The 10,711-nt window shown below is 51.6% G+C and overlaps 1 long non-coding RNA gene across 1 annotated transcript; it reads right to left on the bottom strand.

Annotated features, from left to right (window-relative positions):
- On the bottom strand, window positions 1-3,111 carry LOC139257445 (uncharacterized). The gene is made up of 2 exons (XR_011592302.1): window positions 3,027-3,111; window positions 1-192 (listed from the first exon to the last, which is right to left on the bottom strand). It is a non-coding gene; the product is annotated as an uncharacterized lncRNA (long non-coding RNA).
- Between the last annotated feature and the right edge of the window lie 7,600 nt (window positions 3,112-10,711).

Raw genomic sequence — 10,711 nt, 5'->3', positions numbered from 1 at the left:
TTACACAATCATCTTTTAATTAAAGTCTGTCTGCGAGCACAGTTTTACGGATCATTTCCTACGCACAGGGCATCCGCTACCCGATGGTGTCCTGCCAGGGTCGTTTCTTGGGCTGGCTGTGATCGCCCAGGGTCCCAGACGGTGTCTCCTTCTGTTGGAGGGGGTTCTGGGCAAACGTCTGTCGCAGGGGCCCTAGGGTCAAAGGGCAAATCCAGTCAGACCAACACCCTCCGCTCGGTCACTGCCGAACATGCCACCCTACAGTAATTCACCCAAGTGCCCTTTACACAAGAACATAGCAAACAGGAGCAGGAGTCGGCCATTCGGCCCCTCGAGCCTGCTCCGCCATTTAATACGACCATGGCTGATCCGATCATGGACTCAGCTCCACTTCCCCGCCCGCTCCCCATAACCCTTCACTCCCTTATCGCCCAAAAATCTGTCTATCTCCACCTTAAATATATTCAATGTCCCAGCCTCCACAGCTCTCTGGGGCAGAGAATTCCACAGATTTACAACCCTCTGAGAGAAGAAATTCCTCCTCATCTCAGTTTTAAATGGGCGGCCCCTTATTCTAAGACCATGCCCCCTAGTTCTAGTCTCCCCCATCAGTGGGAACATCCTCTCTGCATCCACCTTGTCGAGCCCCCTCATAATCTGATACGTTTCGATAAGATCACCTCTCATTCTTCTAAATTCCAATGAGTAGAGGCCCAACCTCCTCAACCTTTCCTCATAAGTCAACCCCCTCATCCCCGGAATCAACCGAGTGAACCTTCTCTGAACTGCCTCCAAAGCAAGTATATCCTTTGGTAAATACGGAGACCAAAACTGCACGCAGTACTCCAGGTGTGGCCTCACCAATACCCTGTATAACTGGAGCAAGACTTCCCTGCTTTTATACTCCATCCCCTTTGCAATAAAGGCCAAGATACCATTGGCCTTCCTGATCACTTGCTGTACCTGCAGACTATCCTTTTGTGTTTCATGCACAAGTAACCCCCAGGTCCCTCTGTACTGCGGCACTTTGTAATCTCTCCCCATTTAAATAATTTGTTTTTTTATTTTTACTACCAAAGTGGATAACCTCACATTTTCCCACATTATACTCCATCTGCAAAATTTTTGCCCACTCACTTAACCTGTCGATATCCCTTTGTAGATTGTGTGTGTTCTCCTCATAACTTGCTTTCCCACCTATCTTCGTATCAGCAAATTTGGCTACATTACACTCGGTCCCTTCATCCAACTCATTAATAGATTGTAAATAGTTGAGGTCCCAGCACTGATCCCTGTGGCACCCCACTAGTTACAGTTTGCCAACCTGAAAATGACCCATTTATCCCGACTCTCTGTCTTCAGTTAGTTAGCCAATCCTCTATCCTTGCCAATACCCCTGACCCCGTGAACTTTTATCTTGTGCAGTAACCTTTAATGTGGCTTCTTATCCAATGCTTTTTGGAAATCCAAATGCATGACATCTACTGGTTCCCCTTTATCCACCCTGCTCATTACATCCTCAAAGAACTCCAGCAAATTTGTCAAACACGATTTCTCTTTGATAAAACCATGCTGACTCTGCTTGACTGTATTATGATTTTCTAAAATGTCCTGCTACTGCTTCCTTAATAATGGACACCAGCATTTTCCCAACGATCAATGTTAGGCTAACTGGTCTATAGTTTCCTGCTCTCTATCTCCCTCCTTTCTTAAACAGGGGCGTTACATTTGTGGTTTTCCAGTCCACTGGGACCTCTCCAGAACTTTGGTAGATTACAACCAATGCATCCACTATCTCTGCAGTCACTTCTTTTAAAACCCTAGGATTCAGGCCATCAGGTCCAGGGGACTTGTCCACCTTTAGTCCCATTAGTTTCCTAGTAATTTTTCTAGAGGGAGTTTTACTCTGCATCTAACCTGTGCTGTACCCGCCCTGGGAGTGTTTGATGGGACAGTGTAGAGGGAGCTTTACTCTGCATCTAACCTGTGCTGTACCCGCCCTGGGAGTGTTTGATGGGACAGTGTAGAGGAGCTTTACTCTGTATCTAACCCCGTGCTGTACCTGCCCTGGGAGTGTGTGATGGGACAGTGTCGAGGGAGCTTTACTCTGTATCTAACCCCCTGTACATGCCCTGGGAGTGTTTGATGGGACAGTGTCGAGGGAGCTTTACTCTGCATCTAACCCCCTGTACCTACCCTGGGAGTGTTTGATGGGACAGTGTAGAGGGAGCTTTACTCTGTATCTAACCCCCTGTACCTGCCCTGGGAGTGTTTGATGGGACAGTGTAGAATGAGCTTTACTCTGTATCTAACCCCGTGCTGTACATGCCCTGGGAGTGTTTGATGGGACAGTGTCGAGGGAGCTTTACTCTGCATCTAACCCCCTGTACCTACCCTGGGAGTGTTTGATGGGACAGTGTAGAGGGAGCTTTACTCTGTATCTAACCCCCTGTACCTGCCCTGGGAGTGTTTGATGGGACAGTGTAGAATGAGCTTTACTCTGTATCTAACACTGTGCTGTACCTGCCCTGGGAGTGTTTGATGGGACAGTATAGAGGGAGCTTCACTCTGTATCTAACCCCCTGTACCTGCCCTGGGAGTGTTTGATGGGACAGTGTAGAGGGAGCTTTACTCTGTACCTAACAGCCTGGACCTGCCCTGGGAGTGTTTGATGGGACAGTGTAGAGGGAGCTTTACTCTGTATCTAACCCCCCTGTACCTGCCCTGGGAGTGTTTGACGGGACAGTGTAGAGGGAGCTTTACTCTGTATCTAACCCCCTGTACCTACCCTGGGAGTGTTTGATGGGACAGTGTAGAGGGAGCTTTACTCTGTATCTAACCCCCTGTACCTACCCTGGGAGTGTTTGATGGGACAGTGTAGAGGGAGCTTTACTCTGTATCTAACCCCCTGTACCTACCCTGGGAGTGTTTGATGGGACAGTGTAGAATGAGCTTTACTCTGTATCTAACCCCGTGCTGTACCTACCCTGCGCCCAATACACAGCACATTGTTATTGTACACTAACCTTTAGCTGCGATGTCTAGGTGCTGTTTAATCCTGCGTTCCCTCTCCTCCAACCGTTGTGCTGCTTGGGCGTTCTTCCAACCTGGGGATTGAACAAAATTGCAATTCACATCATCGTTCACAGCTCAGGAACTCGCCCGAAGTGTAGGGTCAGCTGTGGCTCAGTGGGCCGCACCCTCGCCTCTGAGTCAGAGAGTTATGGGTTCAAGTCCCACTCCAGGGACTTGAGCACACAATCTCTGCTAGATCAGTACTGAGGGAGCACCGCACTGTCGGAGGGGCGGTACTGAGGGAGTGCCGCACTGTCGGAGGGGCGGTACTGAGGGAGCGCCGCACTGTCGGAGGGGCAATACTGAGGGAGTGCCGCACTGTCGGAGGGGCAATACTGAGGGAGTGCCGCACTGTCGGAGGGGCAATACTGAGGGAGCGCCGCACTGTCGGAGGGGCAGTACTGAGGGAGTGCCGCACTGTCGGAGGGGCAGTACTGAGGGAGCGCCGCACTGTCGGAGGGGCAGTACTGAGGGAGCGCCGCACTGTCGGAGGGGCAGTACTGAGGGAGCGCCTCACTGTCGGAGGGGCAATACTGAGGGAGCGCCGCACTGTCGGAGGGGCAGTACTGAGGGAGTGCCGCACTGTCGGAGGGGCAGTACTGAGGGAGCGCCGCACTGTCGGAGGGGCAGTACTGAGGGAGCGCCGCACTCTCGGAGGGGCAGTACTGAGGGAGTGCCGCACTGTCGGAGGGGCAGTACTGAGGGAGTGCCGCACTGTCGGAGGGGCAGTACTGAGGGAGTGCCGCACTGTCGGAGGGGCGGTACTGAGGGAGTGCCGCACTGTCGGAGGGGCGGTACTGAGGGAGTGCCGCACTGTCGGAGGGGCGGTACTGAGGGAGCGCCGCACTGTCGGAGGGGCAGTACTGAGGGAGTGCCGCACTGTCGGAGAGGCAGTACTGAGGGAGCGCCGCACTGTCGGAGGGGCAGTACTGAGGGAGCGCCGCACATTGAAGGGGCGGTACTGAGGGAGTGCCGCACTGTCGGAGGGGCGGTACTGAGGGAGTGCCGCACTGTCGGAGGGGCGGTACTGAGGGAGTGCCGCACTGTCGGAGGGGCGGTACTGAGGGAGTGCCGCACTGTCGGAGGGGCGGTACTGAGGGAGTGCCGCACTGTCGGAGGGGCGGTACTGAGGGAGTGCCGTACTGTCGGAGGGGCAGTACTGAGGGAGCGCCGCACTGTCGGAGGGGCAGTACTGAGGGAGTGCCGCACTGTCGGAGAGGCAGTACTGAGGGAGCGCCGCACATTCGGAGGGGCAGTACTGAGGGAGTGCCGCACTGTCGGAGGGGCAGTACTGAGGGAGCGCCGCACTGTCGGAGGTGCAGTACTGAGGGAGTGCCGCACTGTCGGAGGGGCAGTACTGAGGGAGTGCCGCACTGTCGGAGGGGCAGTACTGAGGGAGTGCCGCACTGTCGGAGGGGCGGTACTGAGGGAGTGCCGCACTGTCGGAGGGGCGGTACTGAGGGAGTGCCGCACTGTCGGAGGGGTAGTACTGAGGGAGCCCCACACTGTCAGAGGGGGCAGTACTGAGGGAGCGCCGCACTGTCGGAGGGGCAGTACTGAGGGAGTGCCGCACTGTCGGAGGGGCAGTACTGAGGGAGTGCCGCACTGTCGGAGAGGCGGTACTGAGGGAGCGCTGCACTGTCGGAGGGTCAGTACTGAGGGAGTGCCGCACTGTGGGAGGGGCAGTACTGAGGGAGTGCCGCACTGTCGGAGGGGCAGTACTGAGGGAGCGCCGCACTGTCGGAGGGGCAGTACTGAGGGAGTGCCGCACTGTCGGAGGGGCGGTGCTGAGGGAGCGCCGCACTGTCGGAGGGGCAGTACTGAGGGAGCGCCGCACTGTCGGAGGGGCAGTACTGAGGGAGTGCCGCACTGTCGGAGGGGCGGTGCTGAGGGAGCGCTGCACTGTCGGAGGGGCAGTACTGAGGGATACTCCTCCATATACCCACCCTCCCCCCACGTCCCAGAATGACCTGGACAGCATCTAGGCTTCTCACCGCATCGCTCCGCTCCCCCACCACCCTTGCCATATCCCTCGCTCTCCCCACCCCTTCCCGTACCCTACTACCTCCCTGTACTCCATATCCCCCAACCCCTCCCCCCACCCGAGTCAGACAGATCAGGAGAATTAACACGTGGCTCAAGGGCTGGTGTGGGAAAAGGGAGGGTCCTTTTCATGGGACACTGGCACCAGTTCTGGGACAGGACGGAGCTGTAACGATGGGACGGGCTCCACCTGAACCAGGCTGGGACCCTTGTCCTAGCGGAAAGGGTCAATAGGGAAGTGGTACAGGCGTTAAAGTAGTAAGATCGGGGGAGGGATCTACACAAAACGTAACCAGCTTAAATATAAAAACGGGTAAAAGAGCATAGAAAAGAATAAAGGGAGAACACTGACAGCAAGGGAGTAAGAGAGCTATAGAACAGAAATCTAAAAAGATGGTTACACAAAGTGAGAGCAAGTCCTATTAAGCATTAAACTCTCTGTACAGCAATGCACACAGTGCCTGTAATAAAACAGGGGAGCTGGATCAATCATGCGTTGCGGGGAACCAGACATAGTCGGGATTACTGAGACATGACTGCAAAAAAATCAGGAATGGGAATTAAACCTTGCACATTTAGGAAAGATAGAGGGGGGGAATGCGGAAGGTGCAGTCACTGTCCTTGTTAGGGATAACGTAATGGCAGTCGACAAAAAGAGACACAGCTATCAGCAAGACAAAAATAGAATCCATGTGGATAGAGACAAAAGATAATAAAGGATCAATCCCACTAATAGGGGCAGTGTACAGACCACCCAATCGAGGGAGGGAGGAAGAACTGTACAAAAAACATAGAATAATCATCATGGGGGATTTCAACTACCCCGATATTAATTGGGCAGAAGAGGTGGATAAAGAGGATAAGGGAATGGAGTTCCTACAATGTGTACAGGACTCCTTTCTAACCCAATATGTCAAAAAGCCAACAAGGGAGGATTCACTATTGGATCGAGCAATGGGGAATGAACCAGAGCAGGCAAGAGAAGTAAAAGTAGGGGAGCATCTAGGCAATAGTGACCATAATATAATACGCTTTAAGATGATAATTGAGAAGGACATAAGTATGATGAAAATCAGAGTAATAGATTGGAGAAAAGCTGATTTTGAGGGGCTGAGAAATGAACTTGGGAAAACAATATTGGCAAAAAACGATGTAGCAATGGGAAACATTTAAAACGGTGTTCAACAGAGTGTAGAAAAATAAATTCTGCTAAAAGGACAGACACAAACTAAACACTGATATGACTCCATGGATGAACAAAGACATAAGGGAACAATTAAGGGGAAGGAAAGAGAGCACACATTAAGTACATAGTTAGCAGGGGAGTGCATGATAGGAGAGAAACAAAGAGATTAGGAGAGAAATCAAAAAAAATAATTAAGAAGGCAAAGAGAAACTATGAAATTAAATTATCAAGGAACATAAAACACATTACAGGAACGATGTGATTGCACTGGAGAGGGTACAGAGGAGATTTACCAGGATGTTGCACTGGAGAGGGTACAGAGGAGATTTACCAGGATGTTGCACTGGAGAGGGTACAGAGGAGATTTACCAGGATGTTGCCGGGACTGGAGAATTTTAGCGATGAGGAAAGATTGGATAGGCTGGGGTTGTTTTCCTTGGAACAGAGGAGGCTGAGGGGAGACCTGATTGAGGTGTATAAAATGATGAGGGGCCTGGATAGAGTGGATAGGACGGACCTGTTTCCCTGGGCAGAGGGGTCAACAACCAGGGGGCAGAGATTGAAAGTAATTGGGGGGGGGGAGGTTTAGAGGGGATTTGAGGGGAAATGTCTTCACCCAGAGGGTGGTGGGGGTCTGGGGTGGAACTCACGGCCTGAAAGGGGGGTAGAGGCAGAAACCCTCACCACATTTGGATGTGCACCTGAAGTGCCGTAACCTACAGGGCTACGGACCCAGAGCGGGAAAGTGGGATTAGACTGGGTAGCTCTTGGTCGGACGGCACGGACACGATGGGCCGAATGGCCTCCTTCCGTGCTGTAAATGTCTGTGATTCTATGAAAGTAGTAAAATATTTTACAAACCCATCAATTAAAAAAAGGACGTTTGGGATGGGAATAGGGCCATTTAGGGATAGACAGGATAATACCATAGGTAACGATAGAGAGATGGAAGAAATATGAAATAATTATTTTGCTTCTGTATTTACCAGGGAGATAGAACAGGCGGACATGACATTGGACGATGAAATTAGTAATGAGATAAATGCATTTAAAATTAAAAAAGGCGATGTATTAAATAAACTAATCAAACTCAAAGAGGATAATCCCCTGGTCCAGATGGATTGCATCCACGCATTTTAAAAGAATCTAGAGAAGAGACAGCAGAGGCATTACTCCACATATTTAATAATTTGTTAGAAAAAGGTGTAGTGCCAGAGTACTGGTGGATACCTAACGTAATAGCTATATGCAGTATAGTGTGGATAAATGTGAGGTGATCCACTTTGGGGGCAAAAACAGAAAGGCAGAATATTATCTGAATGACGACAGATTAGGAAAAGGGGAGGTGCAACGAGACCTGGGTGTCATGGTTCATCAGTCATTGAAGGTTGGCATGCAGGTACAGCAGGCGGTGAAGAAGGCAAATGGTATGTTGGCCTTCATAGCTAGGGGATTTGAGTATAGGAGCAGGGAGGTCTTACTGCAGTTGTACAGGGCCTTGGTGAGGCCTCACCTGGAATATTGTGTTCAGTTTTGGTCTCCTAATCTGGGGAAGGACGTTCTTGCTATTGAGGGAGTGCAGCGAAGGTTCACCAGACTGATTCCCGGGATGGCTGGACTGACATATGAGGAGAGACTGGATCAACTGGGCCTTTATACACTGGAGTTTAGAAGGATGAGAGGGAATCTCATAGAAATGTATAAGATTCTGATGGGACGGGACAGGTTAGATGCAGGAAGAATATTCCCGATGTTGGGGAAGTCCAGAACCAGGGGACACAGTCTAAGGATAAGGGGCAGGCCATTTAGAACCGAGATGAGGAGAAACTTCTTCACTCAGAGAGTTGTTCACCTGTGGAATTCCCTGCCGCAGAGAGTTGTTGAGGCCAGTTCATTGGATATATTCGAGAGGGAGTTAGATGTGGCCCTTACGGCTAAAGGGATCAAGGGGTATGGAGAGAAAGCAGGAATGGGGTACTGAGGGATTGATCAGCCATGATCTTATTGAATGGTGGTGTAGGCTCGAAGGGCCGAATGGCCTACTCCTGCACCCATTTTCTATGTTTCTATTTAAGAAGGGGGATGGAAGATGTCCAGGGAATTATAGACCAGTCAGCTTAACATCGCTGGTAGGAAAAATAATGGAATCCCTTCTAAAGGTGAAAATAGAACATCTAGAAACCAGAAATATAATAACGAACAGTCAGCGTGGATTTCAAAGGGAAAGTCATTGAATTTTTTGAAGAGAGTGTAGATCAGGGCAATGCAGTAGATATAATTTATGTAGATTTTCAAAAGGCCTTCGATAAGGTACCCCATAACAGACTGATGAACAAGGTCAGAGAATGCGGGGTCAGGGGACAAGTAGCAGAATGGGTCGCTGGCTGGCTTCAAGACAGAAAGCAGAGAGTGGGGGCAAAGGGTAACTATTCACAGGGGCAGCAGGTGGGTAATGCAGAGAGTGGGTGCAAAGGGTAACTATTCACATGGGCAGAAGGTGGGTAAAGCAGAGAGTGGGGGCAAAGGGTAACTATTCACAGGGGCAGAAGGTGGGTAAAGCAGAGAGTGGGGGCAAAGGGTAACTATTGACAGGGGCAGCAGGTGGGTAATGCAGAGAGTGGGGGCAAAGGGTAACTATTCACAGGGGCAGAAGGTGGGTAAAGCAGAGAGTGGGGGCAAAGGGTAACTATTCACAGGGGCAGAAGGTGGGTAAAGCAGAGAGTGGGGGCAAAGGGTAACTATTCACAGGGGCAGAAGGTGGGTAATGCAGAGAGTGGGGGCAAAGGGTAACTATTCACAGGGGCAGAAGGTGGGTAATGTTGTTCCACCAGGATCAGTGCTGGGACCACTGTTGTTCATAATTTACATTAACGATTTAAACTTTGGAATCAGAAACACTTTCTAAATTTGCGGATGACACCAAATTGGCGGGGGCTGGGGGGGAGATCGTCAGTACTGAGGGGGGACTGTGACAAATTAAAGGGGGACATTAATAAACTTACAGAATGGGCATATAATCGGCAAGTGACATTCAACAGATAGATGTGAGGTATTACGTTTTGGTAGCAGAATAGGGAGGTCACATTACTGGGAGGGTGTGAGTCTGGGTGGGGTAGAGGAACAAAGAGATCTCGGATACAAATACACAAATCACTAAATGTTGCGACACAGGTTAGCAAGGCCGTAAAAGCAAACCCAGCACGAGGGTTTATTTCTAGAGGGATAGAATTGAAAAGTTGGGAAGTTATGTTAAACCTGTATCGAACCTTGGTTAGACCACATGGAGCACCGTGCAGTTCTGGTCACCGTATTATAAAAAGGATATAGAGGCACTGGAGAGGGGGCAGAGAAGATTTACAAGGATGATGCCAGAAATGCGAGGGTATACATATCAGGAAAGGATGAACAGGCTGGGTCTATTTTCTCTTGAACAGAGGAGGCTGAGGGGTGATCTAATCGAGGTCTTTAAAATGATGAAAGGTTTTGATGGAGTGGATAGAGAGAGAATGTTTCCACTTGTAGGGAAGGGCATAACTAGAGGCCATCAATATAAGACAGTCACCCAGAAATCCAACGGGAAATTCAGGAGAAACTCCTTTACCCAGAGAGCGGTGAGAATGTGGAACTCGCTGTCACAGGGAGGGGTTGAGGCGAATAGTATCGATGTATTTAAGGGGAGGCTGGACAAGCATATGGGGGAGAAGGGAATAGAGGGTAAGGCTGATAGAGTTAGATGGGGAGAGAAGGGAGGAGGCTCGAGTGGGGCATAAACGTCAATACGGACTGGTTGGGCCCAATGGCCTGTTTCTGTGTTGTATATCCCGTGTAATCCCTCCTCTCTCCTGTCTCCCCGTACCCCTCCATCTCCCCATCCCCACCTCCTCCTCCATGTCCCCATCCCCACTGTGACCCAGTCTCCGCCCTCCTCCCCCCCATCACCTCCCACCCCCCCACCCCACCTCCCCCCATATACCCCACCTCCTCCCCCATAACCCACCTCCCACCCCATACCCAACCTCCCCCCATACACACCTCCCCCCCATACCCCACCTCCCCCCCACATACCCCACCTCCCCCCCCATATACCCCACCCCCATACCCACCTCCCCCCCCATACCCCACCTCCCCCCATAGCCCACCTCCCCCCCATACCCCACCTCCCCCCCATACACCCCACCTCCCCCCCTATACACCCCACCTCCCCCCCAACACCCCACCTCCCCCCACCTCCCCCCCACACCCCACCTCCCCCCCCACACCCCACCTCCCCCCCATACCCCCCCCCCCCCATACCCCACCTCCCCCCCCATACACCCCACCTCCCCCCCAACACCCCACCTCCCCCACCTCCCCCCCCATATACCCCCCCTCCCCCCCCATACACCCCACCTCCCCCCCATACACCCC

Source organism: Pristiophorus japonicus, unplaced genomic scaffold (genome assembly GCF_044704955.1).
Source record: "Pristiophorus japonicus isolate sPriJap1 unplaced genomic scaffold, sPriJap1.hap1 HAP1_SCAFFOLD_848, whole genome shotgun sequence".
Lineage (NCBI taxonomy): Eukaryota > Metazoa > Chordata > Chondrichthyes > Pristiophoridae > Pristiophorus > Pristiophorus japonicus.
Note: the sequence above shows the minus strand (reverse complement) of the source record. Positions and strands in the feature narration are given on the sequence as shown.